Raw genomic sequence first — 7,120 nt, forward strand, 5'->3', positions numbered from 1 at the left:
TGGCAACTGTTGAGTGTCTTAGTTTGATTATTTTTATATTGTTTAATTCAGTTCACTAAGGTATTATAGAAAATTTTTGTATCTATGATCATCAGAGTAAATTGTCTATACTATACATATTTTGTCTGCTTTGATATGTGATGATATTGATCTCATTTAAACTATTTAAAATATTTCTATTTTATTGATTTTCTGGAAGAGCTTGATAAGAATACATTTTCTTTGCTAGACTTCTCTATTAAATTCTCTCCACATGAGTTTTTGTTTTTAAAACATCTTTTATTACAGTTCAAATTTTCTTACCAAATATAATGGTTCATTAAGATTTTCTATTTTCTCCTGATTCAGTTTTGGGATCATTTTCTAAATATTTTCTAGATCATTTTGTAAACATTTCTAAAAATTAAAGTGTACCCAATTTCTAGATTTTCCAACATAATGTTATGATATTTGTAATCAAGGATATTAGTTTTTGTCCTTATCATTCTTATAAATTTAGATAAGAATTTGTCGATATTGTTAAACAATTTACATTTCATTTACCTTTTGTATTAGTTTTCTGATTTTCATTTAATTTATTCCTACTTTGTTATTTTTATTTTTCTAGTTTCTTGGGGTGTAAGGTTAGGTTCGTTATTTAAGATTTTTCTTGTTTCCTGTATTGTTATTAAAAAAATCCCTTCTTGATATTTCTATTGCTGTGTCCCATAGGTTATGATAGCTTGTATTTATATTCTTAATTATTTCAGGAATATTTTTTTTCTATCTGATTTCCTCTCTGGACCAGTTGATTATTTAAGAATGACTAATTATTTCTCCACATGTTATAGTTTGTCATGGTTTCTGTTTATGGTTTTAATCCCCAACTTCATAATGGTGTGATGTGAAAATAGATGGTAGAAAATAGAAGGTAAAATAGATTTTATGACTTTATGTAACTTGTTCTGTGTCCTCAAATATTTTCTATATTTAAGACTATTTAATGTGTATGAGAAAAGAATGTACATTTCGCCTTATTTTTAGGTGTAGGTAGGAAATCCTATATATTTCTTCTAATCTCTATTCTAACAATCATTTAGAGCTAATTTTTAAAATTGATAACAGTCCAAGTGATATGTGCAATGTGGTATATTATTTTCTATTACAATTATACTGCCATCAACATATCTTCTCAAGTATATTAGTAGTTTTCTAAAGCATTTGTTGTCATCACCATTTGGTAAATATATATAATAATATACTGATATCTAATACATAAAAATATGTGTAATTCAAGTCTTACATTTAACCCTTGTGAAGTATATAATGTTCATTTCTTAGTAATTTTTATTTTTAGTTTAAAGTTTTTTAATTAATTTTTAGTGCCAAAATTTACAATTTTACAATACAGTCAATGATACTATTCCATGAATACAACATTTCAACACCGCACAGATTATCTATTTCCATTAATCATTGTCTCAAGGAGCAACAGAGTATCTGTTTCTCTCAACCATTGTCTCAGTTCTACCTTAGAATTCCAACCTCAAAACTCTTCTATACCAGTTCCTTCTCTTTACACTCCCAAAGCTCATTGCCATAGTAATTTCAGTTGTGTAGAGCGGTCCTTGGATTATGTTGCTTTGGCACTTTTGATATCCTGCCTCTCCTATGCAACTTTATATCACATATAGGATATTGATCATTTTTTAATAGTAGCCCTCACTTGGGGCTGGAATGATAGCCTAGCAGGTAGGGCGTTTGCCTTGCATGCAGGCCTACCTAGGTTCGATTCCTCCGCCCCTCTCTGAGAACCTGGCAAGCTACCAAGAGTATCTCGTCCGCACAGCAGAGCCTGGAGAGCTACCTGTGGTGTATTCAATATTCGAAAAATAGTAACAAAGTCTGACAATAGAGACTTTACTGGTGTCCACTCGAGCAAATCAATGAGCAGCAGGTTGACAGTGACAGTGACCCCTCATTTGGGCTGATTCACTTAGCATGATGACCTTATCATCCATGTGGTGATAAATTCCATGGGTTTGTCTTTCTTTTTTTGACTCACCCTTTGGTAATCAGGATTGATTCCTGACCCTGTGCTCCAGGTTCACTTCTGACAGGTCACAGGGGTCTTATAATGTTCTGATGATTGAACTAAGGGGCTGTGTGCAAGACAAAGTGACCCATCCATTGTAATACAAGTTCAGTTCAATTTTGTCATTTTTTATGGCCAAGTCCTACTCCATTGAGTATATATACCACAGTTTCTTTATTAAGACTCTCAGACATTCAGGTTATTTCCAGTTTTGTCATCTGAATTGCAACTACCATGAGATTTTACTTGTTTTTTTTTCCTGATTATATATTTTGGGACCTTGGAATGGATGCTCAGAAATAGCATTACTGGAACATAGGGAAGCTTAATTATTTAATATTTAAGTAGTATTCATATCTATATGATTTTCCAAACATATAGAACCTGTCAATAGTTCTACCAACAATGACTAATGATTCCTTTTCCTCCACATCTACACCAATATTGGCTATTTATGTTCTTTGCGATGCATGCCAGTCTCACTGGTGTAAGCTCATAGCTCACCTTATTATTTCTTTTGTTTAACTGATTTTGACTAATAAAAGTATGGTTTCCTTTGCATTTTTCAGGATCTTATTTACTTTCTTCCAGACTTGCTTTATGACTATTTTTTTTCTTTATAAGATTTTAGGTGTATCTATTAAAGTTAGAAGGACACAGAATTTTGTTTCCTGATTAATCTGTGACTTTTGATTAGAGAATTCAATCCATTCATATTTAGAGAAGTTACTGAGATAAAAGAATTTACTATCTTTGTTATTTAAGGATTCATTAAGTATTTTCAGGTTTTGTTTATGCCTCTTCAAGTAGTTTTGTTTTGAGAATTTCTATGTTGTTTTTCCATTTAAGTTGAAAATGGTAGTCACTTTCATTTCTCTCCTTTCCCCATAATAACTTTTTATTTGTCTTTCTGTTTCATAAGATTTCCTTGACTTACAGAAAACTATATATGTTTATATATCTATTTCAGAGGCCATTATTTCCTTTAACTATTATTTCAATGAAAATGTTTTAATCACTCTAAACTGAAAGATAACTTGGCCTAATATAGGAATCTCGGTTAGGGCTTCTTTCTGTTTAGCACTTTGCATATATCAAATCATTTCCATCTGATCATTGTTTTTTCATTTGAGAAGTACAAATTAAGACTGTACATATATATGTACATATAAATATGTAAGACTAGTTATTCTATATGCATTAAGAAGTATATATCTTTCCTCAGTTCTTGGTATTTTAATTGCATGTTCTTACTTTTATGTTTAGTTTTGATTTATTTGGACCTTTTGGAGTTTGAGTCAGGTACAAACTCCATCTTTAGATTTGAACATTATTTTACTGTTGTGTTTTCTACCAAAATTCTTTCCATTTCTATCATTATCCTTCTAAAATTTTAAGAATAAAGTATTGTTCCTCATAATGCCATTTGATAAGATTGTTATATATTTTTTTAATTCTTACTCTGATTTTCTAGCTCCAGAACCAAATCCAGGACTCATACATGTAGGATAAGCACATTTTAACTGAGCCACACCTTCTTCCCTTCATTTAACTTTTTTAATTGAAATCACCATGAGATACAGTTACAAAGCTTTCATGATTGAGTTTCAGTCATACAATGAGTTTCCACCAGTGTATATTTCCCATCACCAATGTCTCTAGTATCCCTCTCGCCACCACCACCCCACCCCAACCCCTGCCTTAATGGCAGGCACTTTCCTTTTAACTCTACTTTTGGCCCTATGGTTTGCAATACAAATACTGACAGGCCATCATGTTTGGTCCCTCGTCTGCTTTCTGCACACATCTCCCTCCTGAGCAATCCTTCAGCCATCACTGACTTAGTGGTCCCTTCTCTTTCCCAATTGCTTTCTCCCCCAACACATGATTAACTATTTTTTATCCTCTGTTTTATTCATGATGTTCTCTACCAGGGATCTGAAGGTCACTGATTCAAGTTTTGGCTACCTCCAGTCTGTTGCTTAGTCCTGGAATATTATTATACAACAGTATACAGTATATTATACACAGTCTATAAGTATGGCACGTTACACTAATAATACATTAGTTCAGAGAATGTTATTCAGTTTATTCATTTCTATTTGGAGATATATTTTAATTTCTCCAGTCTTATTGGAGACTTCTACTGATTTCTTCTATTTCTTGAACATTGAGAAAGCTGTTAGTTTGAAGTCTTCTTGATGGAAAGTTCTTATATATTTAAGAAACTTCTTGGACATTTGCCCTTATGCATAAATGTGGATAAATTCCCTTGTATCTTCACTGTAGTGTTGTGCTTGGGTGGTAATCTGAGTCTTTGAACTGGCTGGAGCAATTATTAAGTTTCTATGTTTTCAGATAAATTTAGTATTTCTTGCCTTATGATGTATTTCTGGGGATCATGGTTAACCTGTATTTCCTACAATATTGAAAACATATGGTTACACTTATTTTACCAGCTGTATTCTGGGAAGTTCATTTGATTTGCCAGGTGAAGGTATATTACATTCTGTCCACTGCTGCTCAGCCTTAAGATTGGAATATGGAATTTGACATCAGGTTATTTCCTATTCTTAAGGGGTTCTAAGAATCTTAGCAGTTTCTAAAGACAGTGGGCATCTTGCCAGAGTTAGACAGTTCCTCAAACTCAGTTTTTGCAAGACTGATGGCTTAGAGCCTGAGATATAGCACAGGAGGAAAGAGTGCATGTCTTACATTCATATATTCCTAAGACCAAATATTTTGTTTTTCTCTATGTCCTGCATGTTCCATACAACTTCACATTAGAAATTTGCAGATATGCTATCTTTGGTCTCTAGTACTAAAGGGAGTTTCTGACCACAGTGTGGTGTGTATAAGCAGCACAAGAAAGAAATGAGAATACAGTGAGCACTATAATTAAATAAAAGTGAAAGCCAGGATTAAGGAAGTGAGACTCTGACATGAACATGTATGAATAGAACATGAGTGATGATCCCCTTGTGAATGCCATGACCTGGTGAACACCACAACAATAACATGTGTGTTCAACCAAGTGTGAAATATTAAGTTCTGCAGATCAGCACCACATTTAAAGGAATCTAAATCATTATTGTAACCAGTGCTTCAGCGAACTGTGAGAGCCTTGCTACCTGATCACTGTTGAGTACCAAAGCTAAAAATGTTGTGAGAATCATAGCTTGGTGTGTGTGTGTGTATGTGTGTGTGTGTGTGTGTGTGTGTATGTGTGTGTGAACCTCAGTTATCACATCAAGAGCAATGAAGAGGAGAGTAAAGAGGAATTCTTTTAAAAGAGTACAATTTTATGTCTGAGAACTTGTATTTTGGCTTACACCTTGTAAAATGTCCGGGCAGTTAGGGAAGGCCCTGATGGCTCTCCCTCTCGCCACCTGGGTTGGAGGAGGTGGTCTTGGGTCGCTCCCTCAGCTGGGGCAGCCCAAGCCATGGGGCAGATGGAGGAAGAAACAAGGTCCAAGCTGGTTGATTGGTCAGTTGCCATTTATTCCATTCTCCCCTCACACCTCTCACACCTGTTCCAGTCTCTGTGAGCCTTCCATTCTAGTCACACACTGCCCCTCATTCCTGTCTCCTTCTATCTCTCCTACTCATCTCTCCGTGCTCCATCTTGCTCCCTGCTCTGTCTCCCCAAAACTCTCTTGTCTTAAGGAGGAGAGAAAAACAATATTTATAAGTTAACAGAGCACAAGGAAAGAAGTTACAAGTAAAGACAAAGGAATGGGAACACTGTGATGGGAGTAACCCAATAAACTTAAGATTTAATGCCATATGCATCCTTTCTGCAGCAAGGCAGAAAAGGGCAAACCAATGTCCTACAACACCTCTCTTATTTTCTCAAGGAAAATGTCCATACCTTTATAGTTTCTTCACTGCTTTAGCCCTTCCTTGGGGACATGATCTTTCTATGTCAAATCAGTGAATTTTTTTCTTTCTACAGTGGTAAGTCTCCCAGACAGATTTGGGAGATAGTGTGGCAGAGTTTTCTAGCTAATTTTCTCAGCAGACTTTCTTATGCAGAATTTTGTGTTTTAGTCTATTTTCTCTTCATTTTGGTGTGGCAAAGTATTCTCAAATCACTCCTTTTTTTTATTTTTGATGCCCCACATCCATTTTTGTTTGGTTCATATAAGCTTAATACATTTTTTAAATGTTATATTAACTATTAGTCAGTATGTACTTATGCTCCAAAATTGGTATGAGTATGCTTATGATCTAAAAATATTTTAGTACAAAAATGCATAAGTGATTATTATAAGAACATTTCATGTTTGACTAAAGTTGTACTTCCTCCTAAAGGAAATAAAATGTCATTGGGCCCAAGAGATACTGCAGTGTAAAAAGTGCTTGCTTTGCAAGTGGCTGACCTGGAACCATCTTTGGCAACACATATGGCCTCCTGCCAGGACTTAGCCCTAATGCAAACTAAGGAGTAAGCCCTGAGCACTATTAGATGTGACGCAAAAAAAACAAGAAAATTTAGGGAAAAAAAATCATGAACATTCTTCTGAGTCAATTTCTTATGAAAATAGCTACTTTTGAATAAGACTGCCAATCTCTGCTAGACTAAAATAAAAGCCTAAAGAATCATTCATACTTTTCCATTGATACCCAAAACATTTCTCTCTTGTTTAATTTGGTATACAAATCATTATCTTTGACTATTTACTGGAAACTGGAAGAGAAAAGATGTTTTCCTCCTATTTTGTTCTCCCACTACATTATGATAGCTTGGACTTTGCTCTGAAACTCCTTCTGAGTTCCTTCATAGGACTTCTGAGCAAGCACACACAGAGAAATATATTTATTAGTAATAAATATATTTATTTCTTTAATAAATAAATTATTTATTTATTTAATAAATAAATTATTAAGTAATAAATAAATTTATTTATATATAATAGCCTTAGTCTTTATTCAGGGTGTGTTTGAATAAACAGTAGAGACTTAGTAAGCATATCTCCTTGATCTTCTTGTCTTTTCTAATTTTGGAGCAAATGTTACAAATTTTGTCTTAAAGTTGTATTTTTT

The sequence above is a fragment of the Sorex araneus genome, chromosome 2 (assembly GCF_027595985.1).
Source record: "Sorex araneus isolate mSorAra2 chromosome 2, mSorAra2.pri, whole genome shotgun sequence".
Classification (NCBI taxonomy): domain Eukaryota; kingdom Metazoa; phylum Chordata; class Mammalia; order Eulipotyphla; family Soricidae; genus Sorex; species Sorex araneus.